The 23403-nt window shown below is 41.9% G+C and overlaps 1 protein-coding gene and 1 long non-coding RNA gene across 3 annotated transcripts in view; one reads left to right on the top strand and one right to left on the bottom strand.

Moving 5' to 3' along the window:
* Positions 1-23403, top strand: part of LOC124802445 (ribonuclease Oy) — a 61536-nt gene that overhangs the window by 1614 nt on the left and 36519 nt on the right. The gene's annotated exons all lie outside the window — the stretch shown is intronic.
* Positions 1-23403, bottom strand: part of LOC124802446 — a 34159-nt gene that overhangs the window by 714 nt on the left and 10042 nt on the right. The gene's annotated exons all lie outside the window — the stretch shown is intronic.

The following is a 23403-nucleotide window of genomic DNA, read 5'->3' on the forward strand; positions in this document are numbered from 1 at the left end:
TATGATTCTGCTTTGAGCAAACACAATTCTCTTCTTTTTCATTCATACATTTTGACAGTGTTGCACCATTATTAGTGGGCTGCTTATTTTCATAACAGCACATACTGATCTGTGGCAACTGCAGTACAGCTTATATTTTGGTACAGTTGGCCATCTGCGATTTCCACATTATTATACTGGTATGGCAATAGGTAATACTTATCACAACATAATTTGGAAATTGCTTAAACTGAACAGATACATCTAGATGGATAAAAAGAATGACACACTATTGTATAACTAGTAAATGAAAAGAGGGAGTAGCTATATATCGTAGCCCCTACAGGTAAGCAAATATTGTGTCTATTGGGTCCTTGAATACTGTGCCACAAGTTTGCATATATAAACTCATATACTTCTTGTACTATTGGACTGTGCTTTATTTTCCGACCAGCAGGTCGCAGCAGATTTGTTGATGGATCTGCCCTCTACTTTAGGTAACATTCAAATGAACATGGTTAGAGTTTTAAAGTTTTGTGAATTGTCCAACATTTTTGTTTCAAGATTTTAGGGAGACAATTTTCATGTACTAACAGATCTCATTTACAGCACCTTTTACTCTTTCTCCGATTGTGTGGTCAGTTTGAGTGGTGGGAGTGAGTGAGTGCATAGTTGTCATTTTATAGGTTTCCTCGTCACTGTATGACAACATTTTCAAAATTTTACTACATGCATTTCTTTCAATGTGCATAAGGGTGTTGATAGAGACTGATAAAATAGCTTCACAGATTTAGGTGCAAGGGCAAAAAATATGTGGTTTATTGGCTAAAGTGTACTTATGGTATTTGGCAGTTCTTGTGGCATGCTATTGTTGGCAATCTGTTGATGTTCAGTGTTAGTCTGCAGAAACCTTATTTCTTTGGAGAGAGAATGTGAATTTATTATACTGGTTTTAGATGCTGGTGATAGATCTAGATATGCTGACAAACTGCCCTGTAACATAGCCCAAGGCCTAGGTTGGATTGGAATGTGATAATTTGCTTGTGAGATGGTAAAGTCAACAAAGTTTAACACAAAAATATGATCACCATAATAAGATTGATGTGCAGTGTAGCCACATGTTATTTCTGATTTTGCCAAAATTCTAACCTAATAGAACAATATTACAGCTAACCACAGAAAATTATGAACAAGCATTCTGTTTGGCTTTCGACATAACTGCACCTTTACCACTTTACTCGTACATGACGGTCAAATGCTGACAATAAAACATACTAAGAAAAATTCTGCATAAAAAAAACACACACAATGACTCTGTCACAGAGTTTACAGATTACTTAATTCTGAATATATTTACAGAGGAGACATCACTGATGAAAATTTAACTCTTTCTTGATATATCCTTTTAGAACTTTAAGTCCCTTATTCCTCTAAAACACACAAAGTAAAATTAAACAGAAGTAGGGAAACGGGATAACTGATATGTGGGATTGAAGGGCTACACTGGGCCAAGAAGTGAAATGTGTGCCTAATTCAGAGAAGCCTACAGGTGAAACTGCACTATAACAACTCTGAACAAGTTTCAAGCCAGTCATAAAAGCCATGGACTGCACACAAAAATGAAACACTCAAAAAATAAAGCAAAAGCAATCTGGAGTATTTTTATTATTATTATTATTAGTCGTAAAGCTCCCAACATGGAAGACGCTAAGTAAAGATGGTTCACTTCTGGGGCTTCTTATTCTTCTTGTTTGCCCACCAGGTCTTCATTCTTTGCGAGAATTCAGCTTTTCTTTCTTCGCTCTATTTTGTTCCAGTTCTCGGCGCTTTTGTCTCTGGTTTGACCTCCCATTTGTCAACTTTAAGTTTGAAATTGTTTCTTTTGTTCATGTCTTCAGTAGTAACGTTGGCTAATTCCAGATCTTTCTTTACATTTTTGATCCATTCTCCTCCATTAACAAGGGATGCTACGTATCTTACTATTTTTTTTGTGAGTCTGTGATCGGGAAGTCTCATTATGTGGCCATAGAATTTTAGACGCCTCTTCCTCATGTCTATCTCTATGTTAGAATATTCTTCAATTTTAGAATTTTTCTGTAATCTACACTCCTGGAAATGGAAAAAAGAACACATTGACACCGGTGTGTCAGACCCACCATACTTGCTCCGGACACTGCGAGAGGGCTGTACAAGCAATGATCACACGCACGGCACAACGGACACACCAGGAACCGCAGTGTTGGCCGTCGAATGGCGCTAGCTGCGCAGCATTTGTGCACCGCTGCCGTCAGTGTCAGCCAGTTTGCCGTGGCATACGGAGCTCCATCGCAGTCTTTAACACTGGTAGCATGCCGCGACAGCGTGGACGTGAACCCTATGTGCAGTTGACGGACTTTGAGCGAGGGCGTATAGTGGGCATGCGGGAGGCCGGGTGGACGTACCGCCGAATTGCTCAACACGTGGGGCGTGAGGTCTCCACAGTACATCGATGTTGTCGCCAGTCGTCGGCGGAAGGTGCACGTGCCCGTCGACCTGGGACCGGACCGCAGCGATGCACGGATGCACGCCAAGACCGTAGGATCCTACGCAGTGCCGTAGGGGACCGCACCGCCACTTCCCAGCAAATTAGGGACACTGTTGCTCCTGGGGTATCGGCGAGGACCATTCACAACCGTCTCCATGAAGCTGGGCTACGGTCCCGCACACCGTTAGGCCGTCTTCCGCTCACGCCCCAACATCGTGCAGCTCGCCTCCAGTGGTGTCGCGACAGGCGTGAATGGAGGGACGAATGGAGACGTGTCGTCTTCAGCGATGAGAGTCGCTTCTGCCTTGGTGCCAATGATGGTCGTATGCGTGTTTGGCGCCGTGCAGGTGAGCGCCACAATCAGGACTGCATACGACCGAGGCACACAGGGCCAACACCCGGCATCATGGTGTGGGGAGCGATCTCCTACACTGGCCGTGCACCACTGGTGATCGTCGAGGGGACACTGAATAGTGCACGGTACATCCAAACCGTCATCGAACCCATCGTTCTACCATTCCTAGACCGGCAAGGGAACTTGCTGTTCCAACAGGACAATGCACGTCCGCATGTATCCCGTGCCACCCAACGTGCTCTAGAAGGTGTAAGTCAACTACCCTGGCCAGCATGATCTCCGGATCTGTCCCCCATTGAGCATGTTTGGGACTGGATGAAGCGTCGTCTCACGCGGTCTGCACGTCCAGCACGAACGCTGGTCCAACTGAGGCGCCAGGTGGAAATGGCATGGCAAGCCGTTCCACAGGACTACATCCAGCATCTCTACGATCGTCTCCATGGGAGAATGGCAGCCTGCATTGCTGCGAAAGGTGGATATGCACTGTACTAGTGCCAACATTGTGCATGCTCTGTTGCCTGTGTCTATATGCCTGTGGTTCTGTCAGTGTGATCATGTGATGTATCTGACCCCAGGAATGTGTCAATAAAGTGTCCCCTTCCTGGGACAATGAATTCACGGTGTTCTTATTTCAATTTCCAGGAGTGTATACCCCTCGTTGGTCCATCTTGGTCCCAGAATTTTCCTAATGATTTTCCTTTCCTCTTTCTTCAGGTTTTCCATATCTGTTTTCCTTTTAAGTGTCAAGGTTTCGCTGGCATATAGCATTATTGGTTTAATTACCGACTTATAATGTTTAATTTTTGTATTTATAGATAGACATTTTTTATTGTAAATGTTTTGGACCAGCCCTAGACCCCTGCGAGCTTTTAATATTCTTTCTTGTTGTGAGTATTTTTCAGAAATTATCTCTCCTAAATATTTAAAGTATGGTACCCTCTTAATTTCTCCATATTTGGTTTGTAACTTAGAAATTTCTAGATTTGTTGTTGTAAACACCGTTTTCTCAAAAGATATTTGTAGGCCAACTTTTCCTGCACACTCTTTTAAGGTTTCTATCTGTTTGACTGCCATTTCACTAGAATCTGCCATTATTGCAAGATCGTCTGCGTAGGCTAAGTAGGGGATTTGTAGGTCATCTTTTTTGGTTCCCAGTGATATTGGTTTCCAGTACTTTTCTTTTTTGAGTTCTTTTTCCCATTCTGGAGTATTATTATTCAATAAACTACTAAAAACATGCGAGGTGAATGGTGTTAAGTTGCAACACACAAGCTGACATACTGAAATAAAAATGTTATTAGAATTAAGTAAATACTGTGACACAGTGGTAACAAATACTATAAACTTCTGCTAACAAGCAACAAAACAAAAAAAAAAAAGTCAGATTTGCTTAAACTGATATTGTTCATGTACACACACACACACACACACACACACACACACACACACACTTAGGATAAAAAAATACAGCTTCAGAGGATATTACAAAAGTCATTATATGATAAGAACTAATAACTTCCTGGCTATGATAATATTTTAACAGACATAAAATCTTGAGTCTACTTGACAGAACCACCCATGGGATATATTTGCACTAACAACAGTAAATAACTTAGAGGCGAAATGTCCTGTCAGGTTTAAATATGCATTGCCAACAAATGTCTGAAATCACAGGGATGAGACTTGCCTCTAATTTCAGAATATGCATTCCAATCTTTCCAAAAACTTCTGAGAAATTGACCTATGATTGAATACTGACTCCTTTTCACAGCACTATTTTCTAACTGCTTTTATATTTGTTTCTTGTCAACAATTCTCTGCAAAAAAAGCCATGTATTATATCAAAAATCAAATCCTGTCAGAGGTAAACAACGAATGCAATTCTGTCGATATATTTTGTGTCCTACTCAAGGTCGCCAAGGGTGAGAACATTGGAAACTAACATAATATTGCATGAATGGTATCTCATTTGTATGGACGGAGTTAGATTCATAAAATGAATGGAAAGGCTGCAAAGACAAACTGTACTACACAAGTAAAATTAAGCTCATAAACATGTTATGTTCATAAAATGTCACCCCTCTAGTTCTGGTACTGCAACTGTAGCTTCTAGTCTCCAAAAATTACCTAAACCTATTTATTTATTCATCCAGGGATCAGCTCACAACACTACAGGATTTGGAAAATCCAGGATTGACTAATAAGAATATTACGAAGAGGATAGATCGTTACTCAGCATATAGTTGAGATGTTCAACCACAGACAGGCACAACAAAAAAAGACAGCTAAACAAGCTAGCTTTCAGCTAAAAAGCCCTCTTCTGAAACAGAACCCCCCCCCCCCCCCCCAACCCACACACATAGATTCGCAGTCTCATGCGCACACAATATCTACACTTTGTTACAAGGACAGATGATTGGAACCATCCCAGCATTTGGCTCACATCTTCAAATGCCACAGAAAACCAAAAATCGGGATGGCTGGAAAGAGCCAACTCCATCCTCCTGCATACGAGGTCAGTGTCTTAACAACTACACTGCCTCATTCGGTTGGCCCCTGCTGTACAATGTTCTTCTGAGCACACTCAATTTGCAGAAGATAACTTGTAATGGAAATGAAATGAGCGTTTGGCCGGGAGGCCCCTTATGGGGCAGGTCCGGCTGCCTTGGTGCAGGTCTTATTACATGCAACGCCACATCGGGCGACCTGCGTGCCGGATGGGGATGAAATGATGGTGAAGACAACACAACACCCAGTCCCTGAGTGCAGAAAATCCCCAACCCAGCCAGGAATTGAACCCAGGCCCGTACGACAGCAATCCATCATGCTGAGCACTCAGCTATCAGGGCAGACAACTTGTAATAGAAAAACACAGTTTTGCAATGCATCACTATAATCGTGTAATTACAGATGAGAAATGCGAGGGCATGCCTCAAGGCTCTCGAGAGCTTGATGAATTTCTCATAAAGTATGCCTCATGAGACTCTTGGGAATGGAAATATGCTTCTGACATCACGATTTCATGGCTAGGTGATAGTCTGATGTCAACAATAGGCTTGGAAAAATGTGGAATGATCAACAGGCTGAGAAATAAACAGATCTGTGGCTGTCTGTTCATAGCAGATATTTTAAGTGCAACTTTGTGAGCCTACAATTCCAAACACCACACAAGGAATATTCATAATTTTCATCTGAACTGTATAATTTGTTTGGTGTGGGGAGAAGAGAGCTGTACTTAACTCCATACTTGTAATGCATACTGATGGCAATGGAGAGGAAGTCATGGACCCGAGAATATTTCACAGATTTCTCAGAAAATAAAGAACAGTGTCATATTTATTCCTAATACATGAGTTTTGAAAAGCCAAAATGCAAGTACCATGTTTCACTATTTGAAGAATTATCAAATATTTCAAGGCAGTTGGGCATTAATTGCTGCCTAGTGCAGGTATGGCTAACAATGACGGTGTGTTATTCATATTCTGGAGGTGAAAATTATTTTACCCCAGTATTATGGTATAGAGTAGTTTGGTTTTCTTTGTGGTGGCATTATGTAATCACTTGCTTACAGATATTTGCTTTACCTTCACATACAGTAACTGTAATATATATTTGCATACCAACATATTTAGCTTTGGAGTCATTTTGTCAACAAGAACACGTACTGCAAATTGTGAATGCGGTAACTAAACGGATTAAAATTTCATGTAAGAGAAAAAGAGAAATTTATGTAGAGGCCAGAATAAATTAAGATCCAACGTTACTTGCATTAAAAAAGTCATTAAAAATGCGTGTTCTGACAGAAATTAATAATGCAGATAATAAGATCAAAAACTATATTGACATTGTGGAATGGGAAAGAGAACAACCAGTCAATGCTCAAGGTACCACAACAATTAAACTAAATGGAAATTTTGTGAAAGATATTTCATAAGTTGCAAGCATTTTTAACAGTCAGCAAAAATAATATTAATTGGTTCAGTTAGAGAAGCGAGAGAATATATTTTTAAAATGTTATTCCACAAACCTTTAAGCCAATTCAAATTAACACCAACATCCTTCCCTGAAATTAATAGAATTAAAAACATTCAAAAAAAAAACAAAACTCATGCAGTGTTGATGGAATTCCAAACAGAATTCTGAAAAGTTCTTCTGCATTAATAAGTTATGTTCTTAATGACGTAATATGTAATGCATCACTGGCACAGTGACTTTTTCCAGACAGTATAAAATATGCAATTGTTAAACATCTTTATAAGAGAGATGACAATAAATACTTAAATAATCATCACCCAATTTCTGTACTGACACTTTTCCCCCAAAGTATTTCAAAAAGTAATTTACTCAAGAGCAGTCTCAAATTTAAATAAAAACCATTTGCTCAGCATATCACAGTTTGGATGCCAGTATGTGTGCTCACATCCCTGAAAGCAATTTATACATTATTTCATCAAATATTATAAACCATAAATAATAAATATCGCCGGTTGGTATTTTTGTGATATTTCCAAGGTTTTGATTGTGTGAATCACATTATGCTCATAGAAAGACTCAAATTTCATGGATTTTATACCTTTTGCAAAAGTGGTTTGAATCATACTTAACGGACTAAAAATGTCATGTTGAATAATTGAAACATTTCTGAAAGCCCACCCAGGGGACACCACCTTACTGTAGGCATCTTTAGTGCCAGGTGGGAGGCTTTGCATGTTTCAGTGCTGCTGGGGGGCCACACTGTCAGTAGCACAGCTGTCGGCAGGGTCCACCAAGCAGGAGAAGACTCAGTGCAGTCCTGACAAAGTGTGTTCCACAATTTACAGAAAGAAAGGTTGTGTTTTTCCAAAGGAGCTCCGCCAAAAATTATTGGGTATGGGTACGGCAACTCGCACCCCAAGGTTTCCTAACTTGAGGACTGGCCAGCACCGCCTTACATCTTCTGTTGTAAACTCTAAGCATACTTCAGAGACTGTTGTTAGGCACAATGTCGGAACATTGTTTCGGAGAGTGGGGGCCTTGGCTTCACTGCATGTGCTGCGAGGAAGGTACACGCCTCAATGAACAAAAAACTCTGGTTTGCTACAAGCCGATGAGGTAAAGCAGTATCTTACAGGCAACCTCGGGGCACCGGTCCCCCCCATAACAGTTCACTCACTGGAATAATTTTCTGGAGTAACTCATCACTAAGAAGCACTGAGCAGTAAGAATAATATGTGTTGTTCACCTGTGGTCATCCTGTATGCACCTCTTCAACAATTTAGGCGTTTTAACTGCACCATCACAATAAGATATTACCTAGTTAAATTCATCATAAATTATCAATCTCAATTTGAGAATAGTGATCTCAGTACCTCAACCCTAGAGGAAAATCGACCCTTATTACCTATTATTAGAACTGTCAGTGACTCAGAAAGAAGTTCACATGAAGCACACATTTTTTTTGTTATCAAATCAATTCCATAAAACATCTAACAGGTAAAAAAAGCAAGTTTCCAACCTAACTTAAAATCATGTCCCCAGGACAACTCTTTGTATTCTATGGACGACATTTTATTTAAAAAAACTGCACTTTTTAAGTGTAGCTGTAGGAGTAGGAATAAAAAAATATGTTCATTACTGTTAACACTAATAACATTCACAGATCCTGTAAACTTACTCGTTCCATATCATTTCAATAAAAGAATCATTCATGTGATCTATGGAACATGTAACTAACTACATTCTATAGTATATTTTCCACATGAAGTACACAAAATATTTACAAATGAGGCACAATGCTGAAGTCCCTAAAACACAGGATGGGGTAGAGCAAGGCAAACATAGAAGGGCAAAAACAGAAGAGCATCATTTGTCATTTGAGTGGCTACATTTATTTTACCACCACATAATAGCATGAATAAATAAATACAATGGTAACACACAACTATGAGCAACAGCTTAAGGCTAATTAGTTGCTTACAGCAATAATTGGCTTAACAAATGGTTTTACCTCAACAAACCACAAAACACACTGTCAGGATAAATATAAAACAGTAAAAAATAAAAAAAAAGATTCTTTACTTACAAATCAGAAGCTGTTCAAAGGGCAACAGCAAAGATATAAGAAAAGGTCACTTAAGGCCTTCAAAGTACTTTCGGAAAACTAATAATAATAATAATTATTATTATTATTTTTATTATTATTACTTAAATCAAACACGCTCTTAACACATAAGAGGACAAACATTCTGCTAAAATCAGCATAAAATCAACTGAAAATTTTATCAAGTATCAACCAGCAAAATAGGTTAAGGGTGTGTCCACACATAAGGCAACTGCAATCCCAATTTAGGGTCAAATCAGTAATTATGATTAAATGATTTGGAATAATTTGCATTAACATAATAATCAAGACAGTACCTTGTGCCTAAGCAAGTCCAGAAAAATCTTGGCTACCGGAAATTCAAAACATTGGCAATACAAGCATATTCCAAAGGAGATGTACAACTTTAAATAAAATTCAAATCAAACAATGGAAAATCCAAGACGGAATGTAACAGTATTATGAAAAGGAAAGTTGCTACTGACCATATAGCGGAGATGCTGAGTTGCAGATAGGCACAACAAAAAGACTATCACAAATAATCTTTTGGCCAGTATGGGCTTCTTCAAAAATAGACGACACACACACACACACACACACACACACACACACAAACACACACACACACGACTGCAGTCTCTGGAAACTGTCACCACACTACGAGCAGCAGCCCCAGTGCATGATGGGAGTGACGACAGGGTAGGGTTAAGGAGGAGGCTGGGGAGGGGAGGGGCAGGGATAGTAGGGTAGGGGTGGGGAGCAGTGAAGTGCTGCTGGGGAGGATGCAGGGATGAGGTAGAGAGCGGGTAGAGCAGCTATGTGCAGTCAGGAGGTAAGATGGAGGGCAGGTGAAGGGTGGGGGTAGGGGGTGGGGGAGGAGGTAGCGGAAAAGGAGAGAAGTAAAAAGACTGTGTGTGATGGTGGAATGAGGGCTCTGTAGTGCTGGAATGGGAACAGGGAACGGGCTGGGTGGGTGAGGACACTGACTAATGAAGGTAGAAGCGAGAATGGTTACGGGAATGTAGGATATATTGCAGGGAAAGTTCCCACCTGTACAATTCAGAAAAGCTGGTGTTAGTGGGAAGGATACATATGGCACAGGCTGTGGAGCAGCCATCGAAATGAAGGATGTCATGTTAGGCAGCGTGCTCAACGATAGGGTGGTCCACTTGTTTCTTGAACACAGCTTGTCAGTGGCCACTCATGCAGACAGACAGCATGTTGGTCGTCATACCCACATAGAATGCAGCACAGTGGTTGCAGCTGAGCTTTTAGATCAGATGACTGCTTTCACAGGTAGCCCTGCCTTTGATGGGATAGGTGATGCTTGTTACTGTACTGGTGGAGGTGTGGTGGGAGGATGTATGGAACAGGTCTATTATAGGTATATGAGCTATGAGGTAAGGCATTGGGAGGAACCTACCCTCCTATATAAAAGATACCAACCATTTCCTCCACCAACTCTCCACAGTTCCTGTCTCTTTACCACACGGTGCCCTGCTTGTCACAATTGATGCCACCTCTCTTTACACTAACATCCCTAATGCCTATTGTCTTACCGCTACTGAACACTACCTATCCCAACACCCGATGGATTCCAAACCAACAACCTCTTTCCTAGTCGCCATGACCATTTACATCTTCACCTACAATTACTTCTCCTTTGAAGACATTACCTACACACAAATCCAAGGTACAGCTATGGGCACCTGCATGGCACCCTCCTATACCAACCTCTTCATGGGCCATCTAGAGGAATCCTTCCTGAACACCCAGAACCCTAAACCCCTGACCACCAGCAGTACCTCCACTTTGACAGCTGCCACCCACTCCATACCAAGAGGAGCATTCCTTGCATACAGCCCAGCCACCCGTGATTGTTGCACCTGTAGTGATGAGCGGTCCCTCTCAAGATATACCGAAGGTCTCACTGAAGCCTTGACAGACTAATTATCCTCCCAACCATGTACAAAAACAAATCTCCTCTGTCTTATCTTTCCAGTCTCCCACTACTTCCCAAAGTCTCACCATGTGGCCACAGAGGAGCAACCCAGGACTGGAGCAACTGAATTATGTTCTCTGCCAGTGTTTTGACTACCTCTCATTATGCACTAAAATGAGAAATATCCTACCCACTATCCTTCCCACCACCACCACCACCACCACCACCACCACCACCTACTCCAGTCCAGACATGAACATCAGCTATACCTTCAAAGGCAAGGCTACCTGTGAAACCTGTCATATGATCTAAAAGCTAAGCTGCAACCACTGTGCTGTATTCTGTCTGGGCTTGACAGTGAACAAGCTGTCTGTCAGCATGAATGGCCATCGACAAACTGTGGCCAAGAAACAAGTGGGCTACCCTGTTGCTGAACATGCTGCCAAACATGACACCCTACATTTCATTGACTGCTTCACAGCCTGTGCATATGGATCCTTCCCACCAACACCAGCTTTTCTGAATTGCACAAGTGGGAGGTGTCCCTGCGATACATCCCACATTTCCGTAACAGTCCCGGTCTCAACCTTCGTTAGTCACTGTCCTCATCCATCCAGCCCCTTCCCTGTCCCCATTCCAGCACTACAAAGCCCTCATCCCACCATCATACTCAGTCTTTTTACTTCTCTCCCACCGAGCGAGGTGGCGCAGTGGTTAGACACTGGACTGGCATTCGGGAGGACGACGGTTCAATCCCGCATCCGGCCATCCTGATTTAGGTTTTCCGTGATTTCCCTAAATCGCTCCAGGCAAATGCCGGGATGGTTCCTTCCAAAGGGCACGGCCGACTTCCTTCCCCGTCCTTCCCTAATCCGATAAGACCGATGACCTCGCTGTTTGGTCTCCTTCCCCAAAACCAACCAACCAACTTCTCTCCTTTACCGCTACCCTCCGCCCCCCCCCCCCCCCCCCCCCCCCCGCTTCCACCTCTTCTCTGCCCTCCATCAAACCTCCCGAACACACACAGCTGCCCTACCCTCTCTCCACCTCGTCCCTGCGCATGCCAGCAGCACTTTACTGATCCACATTCCCACTCTCCTATCCTTCCCCTTCCCCGACTCCTTGTTACCCCACGTATTTGTGCTTGCTGATGCCCGCAGTGTGGCTTCAGTTGCCAGACTGCAGTTGTGCCTACCTGCGACTCAGCACCTCCGCTGTATGGTGAGTAGCAACTTTCCTTTTCATAACACTGTTACAATCCATCCTGGATTTTCCATTGTTTGATTTTTACCTGACGGTTTTTCTTCGATCCTAAGCCAGTGCTGTTTTCCTTTGTTATTATTTTCTAATGTGTCGCTGTACTCAATGTCCATCCTTCTTCTCTTCTTACCTGTGTTTCTCTTGTCGCCTTACTGCATGCTCTTCTTACGAGCCACGCTGTATCGTTTGGCACGTGATAGATGGCTACAATACCATGCTGATTGTTGGTCCAATGTCTTACATCCCACATTACTCCCAACAATGTCATTAATCCTTAATCATCAAATTTATCACTCTCTCGTATTTTCGCGTGTTATTTCCCGCACATTTCCAGTGCCACACGATCTCGTATCTCATCCTATGAACCGCTCCCCACCCTCCATTCTATCCCAGCTCACACCCACTGATTTCAGCTCATCCAGTCACAATCTGCTGTCCCCTTCTTCACACTTATCCACCCTCAGACCTGCTACCTTTGATTTGCTTGTGACTTCACACCAATTTTAGTGCATTTTCACCTTTCGCTATTGTCGACTCACTCAGATTTCATCTTGTTTTCCCACTCTGCATCTGTTTCATCCTTCTTGTGATGTTTTTATGTATTTAGGTATAATCTTGCTAATTTTTTCGGACGTAATTCAAAGTTATTTACGTAATTTTTTGCATTGTTTCCACCACCATGGATCCTTGCTGCCACCATCAGTATTAACACATAGAAGTTTCCTTATCCCTAGCCAGAACCCAGTCCCACATACTGTTACTGTGTTGTTGCTTGGCTTGTGGAATCTCCCCGAATGGGCTTACCATCAAATTACTCATCTCTGGCTGCCGCCCCTCCTTCCACAATGACCTCCATCTGTTCACATTCTGTTGATCCCAAGCCCTCACCAACATGGTCCTGCAAACCAACATCAACCAAGCCCACACCTCCTTGCAGTACCTACTCCCTGTCCGCAACATTCTCCCGCTATGCAATCCCAAATTCCTGGAACACATAACAAAGATTCAAACTCTTGCCTTCCAGGAACTAGAGCAATATGCACAACACCACCTCAAAAAACTATCCACCCTGCTACTCCCACCTTGGAGTACCACTGTCCATCACCTCCACAACAAACCTCCCCCATGTCCCCTCGTAGCTAACAAACCCTGTCTTGCAGACCTACTACATTTACCCCACCCTCCAAAACTCCCTTCCACCACCACACAGAATCCAGACCTGAAACACAGTCATGAACTTTTCCTCCAGAAGCCTTAGCCCTATGGAAATATGGGCTCACCTTTTGTCCCACTCCCAAATTCAATCATGCACCTTCTCTGCTTCTCCTGGTCCCTACAGTGGAAACACTTTTTTGCCACTAACCCTATCAATCAGACTTAACCAAAGACCAATGTTGAACCCTGCCTAATCCCGTTCACTTCTCAAGCCAACCATGATCCAACTCATTGCCCCCAAATCATCCCCTGTTAACTTTCCAAAATTTCTTAATCTTGAACCTTGCCTCATCATCATTCCCCAAATTCCCCAACATGCAAACTAACCTTACACCCACAGAAAGAACCACAGTCCACCATCTAAAAACTGATCCTGAACTTATAATCCTACCTGCGGACAAAAGCTCCACCACTATTGTTTTGAACTGCAAGGGTTATCTGGCAGAAGGAGTCCACCAACTGTCAGATCCATCGACTTACAAACCTTGCAACAATGGACCCATTCCAGAAATCCAGCAGGATTTCCAGTTACTCCTCAAATCCTTAGGCCCATCCCAGAACCTCTCCTCGGATTCCATCCCTCTGCTCACCCCTACCACTCCCCGTACTCCTACCTTTTATATGCTTCCAAAAGTCCATAAACCCAAACACCCAGGACGCCCCATTGTGGCCGGTTACTGTGCCCCCACTGAGAGAATCTCTGCTCTTGTAGACCAACATCTTCAACATATTACCTGGAACCTACCCTTCTATATAAAAGATACCAGTTCTTGCCCCTTTACCACACAGTGCCCTGCTCGTCACTATTGGTGCCACTTCCCTTTACACTAATGTCCCTAATGCCCATGGCCTTACTATTATTGAACACTACCCTTCCCAACACCCAACGTATTCCAAACCAACAACCTCCTTCCTAGTCGCCATGGCCATCTATATCTTCACCCACAATGACTTCTCCTTTAAAGGCATTACCTACAAACAAATCCGAGGTATGGCACCATTCTATGCCAACCTTTTCATGGGCCATCTAGAGGAATCCTTCCTAAATGCCCAGAATCATAAACCCCTCACTGGTTCAGATTCATTGATGATATCGTTGCCATTTGGATTGAGTGTGAGGACACCCTATCCACATTCCTCCAGAACCTCAACACCTTCTCCCCCATTCATTTCACCCGGTCCTACTCAATCCAACAAGCCTCCACCTCGAAGATGGCTACATCAGTCCATATCAAACCCACTAACCACCAGCAATACCTCCACTTCGACAGCTGCCACCTGTTCCATACCAAAAAGACCCTTCCATAGAGCCTAGCAACCCATGGTCGTTGCATCTGCAGTGACGAGCGGTCCCTCTCAAAATATATTGAGGCTCTCACTGAAGCCTTCACAGACCTCATTATCCTCCCAACCTTGTACAAAAACAAATATCCCATGCATTGTATTTCCAGACACCCACAAGCTCCCAAAGTCTGACCGTCTGGCCACAGAGGAGTGTTCGCCTCGTAACTCAGTACTGGAGCAACTGAATTACATTCTCTGCCAAGGTTTCAGCAACCTCTTATCGTACACTGAAATGAGAAATGTCCTGCCCATTATTATTCCCATCCCTCCCACAGCAGTATTCTGCCGTCCACTGAACCTACAAAATATACTGGACCATCCCTACATAACCCCTGCTCCCAACCCCTTACCGCCTGGCTCATATCCCTGTAATAGACCTGGATGCAAGACCTGTACCACACAAGCTCCCACCACCACCTACTCCAGTCCGGTCACAAACATCACCTACCCAATCAAAGGCAGGCTACCCATGAAACCAGTCATGTGATCTACAAGCTCAGCTGCAACCACTGTGCGGCATTCTATGTGGGCATGACAACCAACAAGCAGTCTGTCCGCTTGAATGGCCATGAACAAACTGTGCCCAAGAAACAAGTGGACTACCCAACTGCTGAGCACGTTGCCCGAAATGACATCCTTCACTTCAATGACTGCTTCACAGCCTGTGCCATATGTATCCTTCCCACCAACACCAGCTTTTCTGAATTGCGCAGGTGGGAACTTTCCCTGCAATATATCATGCTAAACAGCCCTCATTCCACCATCACATCCAGTCTTTTTACTTCCCTCTTTTTCTGCTCCCCTCCCCCTCCCCCCACCTCTCATCTGCCCTCCATCTAACCTCTCGACTGCACATAGCTGCTCTAACCTTTCTCCACCTCACCCCTGCGTGCTTATCAGTAGCACATCACTGTTCCCCATCCGTAGCCAGAGACTGCTGTGTGAGAGTGGTGTTTGTGAGTATGTTTAAATAAGCTTCCATAGATCAGAACTTTAATACAGCCGCTACTATCTTCAAATTTAGTGGCAGGCTGCTCAAACGAGGACACTGAGGCAATCGTGAACGCACCTCAAAGGCAACCAGTAAACAACAGGACTGAGCATAACAGCTACAAGCTCCTCCAGCCACCAACCACTGGAAAACCAGCCGTGAAGCTCAGAAGATTATGTAAGGCTGTTAACAAACACCACTTAGGTGAAACAAAAGCCAAACATACAAATTAAGCAAATAATAATGGCCACCTTTGCAAGAAATGGTCAATATAAGGCCTCTTAATATGCCACCAAATTTCAAAAATTTATTCTTAACTAAATTTACAAAATATCAAGAATGCATAGTAGTGGTGAAAGTAATGTCTCTTAAACCATATAGCTGAATAAAATTTGACACAGGAAAACTCAATAAATGCCAGAGAATAATATCTGAATAAGCCAAACCACATGGCAAGGAACCTTGTACGAACCATAAAAAAATTATATGACAAGACTATCTCTATGAGGCAGTACTTAATAATTAGGTCTTACAAGCAATGCTTCTTTCCATGATATGCAGATACGAATTTAACACACATGTTAAATACAGGGAATTTGTTAAGGCAAACAAAATATTAAATGCAAAATCCTTAAAAATGCTTAAGATAACAATTTAACCTGTAAAACTTTTTCACCACTTATCGCCAAAACACTTTCCCAGTATACTAAGGCACAAAAAAGCTGACAGCTGTATCAATCGAAAAATCTAAGATTAAGGTTAACCACTGAATTTAGTCTTTCACACTGCATATAGCCAACACAAACACACTACAATGAAGCTCTCTGTGGTACACAGAAATCCCCAATAAATGCGCAATTACATAAACAGCCAAATATTTGACTGATCAAAAATGTAAATAATAAGAAATAACAGAGGCTTAGTTCAGGTAATTATGCTCAAACAAATATTTCAGTAAGCCACAAAGCACAGGTAATAGAGGTGGCAGTAGCGTAGTGTGAAAAATACTGGCCGTTAATGCACGATACGGCAGATATTTGATAATCTTGGAAATATCCAGTTTGTCTCCCAGCACCCAGTACTGCATGGTATGGAGTATCAAGGTGGGACAAATCAGTGAGTGCGGACAGGATGCTGTACTCAATTAAATGTCGTAACTCCAACTTCACCAATTACACCAAGTCTTGACATAAACAGAGCTAATGGCCAATTGACCCACTATGTCCGGAACTCGGCCCGTGATGCCCTCTAGTCTGCTGTCACTCACTGCCTGGCTCTTACTGCCCTGCCAACACTGCTCAAGGGCTACCTTAGGACTCGCTCTGCGGGAGATAATCAGCAACAATAGATCTGCACTGCCAATAGAAGTGCCAGTGAATAATGCCCAGAATCAAGGCATGCAAAATAGTCTGTGAGGCCCCACGTCTCAACCTCGCCCACTCAAACTAAAAGACAACCTCGCCCACTCAAACCGAAAGACAACCTTGCCCACTCAAACCAAAAGCCCCCCCCCCTCTTCCAGGTTTGGAGGGATAAGGGGAGAGGCTAATTAGTCTGTTTCCCTGACTCACATGAACCTTTTAAGTTCTACCAGTAGCCAGATTCCAAACACGTGAGTCGACAGAACTAACGATCTTATCAATGGAGCAAGGATCCACAAAATGAGGAGCTACTTTCCCAGTAATTCCACGATGCTGTCCTCTGACCACGGTATAGTTCTGATCGAAAACCTAATCCCACACATTCCCTTGAAACGGTTGTCTGCCTCGATTATAACATCTCCCCCAATGGTGATGGACTAAGTCAGTATTCCTTCTAGCCCTATCCCAGTTCTGTTTAACCACGTCAGGGGTGATACATTCAGGCAAAAGGTCTTTATATTCCACAGGTTGGCAAGGGGAGAATTAAGGAGGTAGGTAAACATAAGAGCCCCTGGAACCAGCTTACTGGCCTCATGCTATGCTGAATTAAAGGCAAAATTGATCTAAGGGAGAGACATATCCCACTCGATCTGAGCCTTCACTTGATAAATGATTAAAGCTTAAGACATTAAGATCCCTGTTAACCCTTTCAGAAGGTGGGCTGAGGATAATAGGGGGTTGCAGTAATATGCTTCATGGCATTACTACAACAAAAACACTTGAACTCACTAGAAACAATGGCAGGAACATTATCACTCAAAGAGCCTCAGGTAGTCCAAGCCAAGAAAACATATTAGTAAGATGATGAGTAGTGAGTGAAGCAGTGACTCCTCTGCTCAGAAGTAAGCAGACAAACTAGAAAAACCATCCACTACTACCAGAATATAACAATTCCCTCCCTTAGTCCGGGGAAAGGGACCCCCATAATCAATAAATAATTTAACCACTGAGCACTGTTCCTGTTAAGATAGCGATACCCCTTGTGTGAAGTGGCGTTGGGTTTACACATTTTACACAGTTCACAGTCATCGACTTAACAACAAATGTCCTAAAAAACAACAAATGTCCTAATATAAGGAAGGCCAGGTAAGATGACAGTGCATCTTAGCAAGGGTCTTATGAAGGTCCAAATGACCACCCAGTAATGTGGCATGAAAATAATGAAAGCTGGAAAACACCAATTTGATGGGTAAACAAATGTTAGCCTCAGCTAATTTACCAACCCAACAACACTAAATATCATTTCTCAAAAAATAACCGGGAACAACCTTCACAGCCAACACACACTTCCTAATATGTCCAAAATAGGATCCTGATCCTGTTTAACCTTGAGATCCCCAGTGGTGAACTGACCAACAATGAACTGCCTTTGGTTCCCGAGTGTCGTAATCAAACATCAGCAACCTGATTATCGGAGTCTCTAACATGATGCACTCTGAAACAGAAGGCAAATATACGAACGGCCCACGTTGCAATCCTGCCAGCCTTCCTATGGCATGCCAAGACCCAACTCAAGGCTTGGTTGTTGGTCTCCAAGTCAAATTCTCTATGCTTGAGATAGAATTTGTATTTGGTTCAAATGGCTCTGAGCGCTATGGGACTTAACATCTTAGGTCATCAGTCCCCTAGAACTTAGAACTACTTAAACCTAACTAACCTAAGGACACCACACACATCCATGCCCGAGGCAGGATTCGAACCTGTGACCGTAGCGGTCGCGCTGATCCAGACTGTAACGCCTAGAACCGCTCGGCCACCCCGACCGGCGAATTTATATTTCTCAAGACTAAATAAGACAGCCAATGCCCGACGCTCATAAACTGAGCGCTTAAGTTCAGGACCTGCTAATCCCCTCGAGGCAAAATCTAAAGGGCACCTTTCACCTAAATCTACCTCTAAAAGTACAGCAGCAACTCCGGCATTGGGAGCATCAGTCTGCACTATAAATCTCTCTCCAAAGTCCAGAATAGCCAATACAGATGGGTTGCCCATGGCAGTCCTAAGAGCTCCAAAGACAAATTTCTAGCTCTCTCCCCAAACAAAGTTTCCTCCCTTCTTATGCAGATCATTAAGGGGAGCAACAAGTTAGGTGAAATTGGTGAAAAAGTTCTGAAAATAATTGGCCATACAAATGGATCTGCCCACCCCTTTTTTCTTCTTTGAGGGAGGAAATTTTCTCAAATCGGATGTCTATTCTTGATCAACCCTAATACCATTCTTCGAATCCAGGTGACCCAAGGGTCATTCCATGTCAAGTGTCGCAGTTTAGAAGATGATCCCAGCTCGGCCATCTTCAATTTTGATGAAATTTGTACAGGACGTACCTGAGGGCCCTACATGAACTTATGCAAAGATTCAGGCTCACCTGTAACATGGTTGAGGTGCTAGAGCCATTTTCGTGAAGACCACTTTTACAGAGACCGAAAAGTCGTGAATAAATCGTCAAATTTGACATTCCACTGTTTCTGGGTATAGTGGTACAACTTTGTGTGCTCTACATACAAATGTTGCAAGTAGAGTTCAGCAAGCGATGCATTTGGCATAATCTCAGTTCAAAGTGGGCAACAAATCATGTCACGAGAAATTTGTCCCATAGTTTTAACAAGACATAAGTAGTGGAGAAGTGTGCTATGGACCTGGTCTTTTGCCAAATTACTGTCTGTCTGGATGTTTAGTATATCACAAATTTTGGCCTGGCGTGTGTGCTTAATTACTGTGCTACCATCCTGTAAATTTGCTAAAAAACATAAATGTATAAAAATATACCAAAGTTCAAAGTCATGTATCTCAAAATGGACACCTACCACATTACATTCATTAACACCATTCAACAGAGCATATTTCATTTTATTAGAAAAACTTATTTTAATTTTGGTGTCTCTATGGGAAAGGTGCAAAAAATTTGCCTAAACTATTGACTTTTTTGGTAGTTCCTAAAATCATTGCATTGGTCCATGGTGGCTATGCCACTACCTATCTCAAGACTGGTAACCTCATTACCAAGGGGCCACGCCAGATAGCTATGGAAAATCAGCCACGGGTGGGTTTCTTTACTGCAGGTTCTCAAGCCTGAAAGTGGGTGTCTAGCAGGTTCCCAAACTGGAATGCGAATATCTAGCAGGTTCCCAAGTCTGAATATGGGTATCTAGCAGGTTCCCAAGCCTTTTTTTGGTCTCTCTGTGGTTCCCAAGCCGTAATACAGAATTCTTAAATTGTTAAATGTTTTAAATTTGTTGCTGATGTCCAAAACTATTGCTTCCGGCAAACTGTATTGATGCCCCATCATTGAAGCAGCTAGGACTGCAATTATCTGTTGTTCTGGGATCCAGCATATGTCTCTTCTAGTAGGCCAATGAAATGATTGAGCAGCTCCACAAGGATGCATGAAATTAATCAAGGCATCTTTTTCTTCACATGAAACTTCACAGGTATTTCCTATCCGCCATCTTCCATCATAAACGCAAGCAATATACTGGCCAGGCTGAAGTTCATTAATGACAACATGTTTAGTAGCAACTTTAGCATGTCGGTTAACATTTGCTATAAAGAACAATGTATCATTTGATACTCTGTGAATCATAAGTCACTTTGCATCAATTGGCACAAAATGGTGATGGTCTCTTGTACCAGACACTGTACATCCGCCCTCAAAAACGTTTCTCTTGATCAATTGTTGCATCTTCAATAATTTCGTTTTTAATATAAATAAATTCAATGCCATGAACATTTTTTGCAATATTCAAACAGATCAGTTGGTGTTAAGATTTGGTTGTCAATTGGGTGTTTAAGACCCGCTCTTGCCGCTGAACACTTAACTGTGCCCCCAATTCTGTCACATGGTGATTTCCCATGTCTTGTTCAGAAAAAATTCCATTCTGCAGTACAGCCAAAATCTTTTTGATGATGGCAAAGATTTAGGAAGCTCTTAAAATTTTTGTACTGCGCTGTAGAACCGTTGCTAAAATAATGAATATGCTTAATTTCTTTAAAAATGCACTTATGGGATTTGGTCAAGTATGTTAAAAAACACATGCACTACAACTGTGTCATGTCGGACGCAATAACTGATTGTGCAGTAGCTGACACTCTTTAGGTCTTCATTACTTTTGTGGTAAATGACAAATTGATGTATTGTAGCTTGACTATTTTCCCAATGGAATCCCTGCACTGGGTATGGACAATAAAGGAGTAATTTTCTGCAAAATCCATTAATATAATCAATTCTCCTGGCTTGAGACCTCCTTCAGTGAACTGCCAAATGCTTGCTCTGATGCTTTGCAATGCAATGGTGAGTAGAAAGGGCCAACAGTTTTGTAACTAATAGTTCAATGAATTCTTCAACTGTCATTTCTCTGGCTTCAAGTGTATCTCTATCAGTGTGGGTCCATTGTTTGAACTGAACTGTATCCTCAGGATCAATATCTGCAAAAGCGCTTTCCAAATATTCATTTAGGGCTTCTGTTCCTCGACATACTTCACAGCGATGAAGCATGCAATCCTTTGTTTCCAAATTATAGGCAATTTTGCTCAGTAAAATTTTGTAATCTTCTTTTATTGAGCTATGTGCCACCATTAGTTTCACATTTTGATGTATTGTGCAGACACAAACTGAATGTGAACCAGCTGTGCCTACAGTCAAACACCACTTTGGCCTTAATTCACAAAATTTGGAAAATCCAATTTCCGATCAATTTTTATTGTGGTACACAACAAACATTTCTTTTAAGTTGCTCAGTAATAAGTATTTTTGTTTTTTAACCTTTTCTCCATCTATCCGAACAGTAATACAGTCCTTTTTTCCTGGACAAATCCGACTAAACTCTTCATCATAAAAATGTTCTATGACTCTTGCCTTCACACCCTCAGAAAGCTGCTTCCCACATTTACCTTCGGGCTGTGCCAATATTCCCTGTTCAGCTTTTAACTTTCTAGCCTTCCTTACCATTCTTTCTGCAACACAAAATTCTTACATAGTCTTTTTGATAGACCAGCTTTGGGGAACTAAGGTCAAAATTTGAATTTTCTCGTTATTATTTGATATATGTAATTTTTCTTGCAATTCTTGGATCAGCTCAATGTAATCTGAGCAAGTCTAGCATTGCTTGCTTGTGGATGGTTGCTCCAATTCACTGGGATCAAGTCCTCCCACTTCTGCAATTTTCTTGTAATTCCAACAGATGTTAAGCTTGTATTCAAATTGTGACCAACATTAGTCTCATCATCTTCATCTGACTGATACATAATGTCCATTTGTGAATATTTCAGTGTATCAAATTCTTTTCTACAGGAAGGGCACATTTTTTTGGCTGTTTAATATCAGACATGGGTATCCTTTTTAGCAGGTTGATTGAGCGCAAGCTTTTCCGTGCATTGTGGTTTTTCTTGCCAAATGGGTTGCAGCATGATCTTTGCAAAAATTCAAATCTTTTTAGGAGTAAAGCTTCATGATGGAAGCATAGTTGAGTATTTTCAGTAGAGTGTAAACCACTCCATCTAGTAAGTAATTCTTGTTCTTCTCAGGAAAGTCGCTACAGCTTTCAGTCCTTTTAAGGCACTGTATGTCGTTAAATGCTGTGGGGAATCAGTATTTCCAAAACTGCATACATTAACTTGATCTTGTTCTTCCATTTTAGCAACAACCTGATATGCTTCAGACACTAAAATCAAATTGCCGAGTCCTAAATAAAGAAAAGAAATAAAATTAATAAGCATTCAGCTTTCCAAAAATTATTTAGCAGTCTCTAGTACAGTTAAATGGTTAAATTTAGCAATGAACCTGTCACAAACAGGTTTAAAATCACAGAATAAACAGCAAAATGAATATTTAAACAATGAAGACATAATCAACAAAATTCCAAATTTTATATGACATTTTTGCACCTTACCCAAAGAGACACCAAAATGAAAATAAGTTTTCTAATAGAATGAAATGTGCTCTGTTGAATGGTGTTAATGAATGTAATGCGGTAGGTGCCCATTTTGAGATACACGACTTTGAACATGGGTATATTTTGATAAATTTATGTTTTTTAGCAAATTTACAGGATGGTATCACAGTAATTAAACACACAAGCCAGACCAAAATTTGTGATATACTAAACACTCAGACAGACAGTAGTTTGGCAAAAGACCAGGTCCATAGCGCACTTTCTCCACTACTTATGCCTCGTTAAACAATGGGGCAAATTTCTCGTGACATGATTTGTTGCCCACTTTGAACTGAGATTATGCCAAATGCATTACTTTCTGAGCTCTACTTGCAACATTTGTGTGTAGAGCACACCAAATTGTAT

This window comes from Schistocerca piceifrons, chromosome 6, assembly GCF_021461385.2.
Source record: "Schistocerca piceifrons isolate TAMUIC-IGC-003096 chromosome 6, iqSchPice1.1, whole genome shotgun sequence".
Classification (NCBI taxonomy): domain Eukaryota; kingdom Metazoa; phylum Arthropoda; class Insecta; order Orthoptera; family Acrididae; genus Schistocerca; species Schistocerca piceifrons.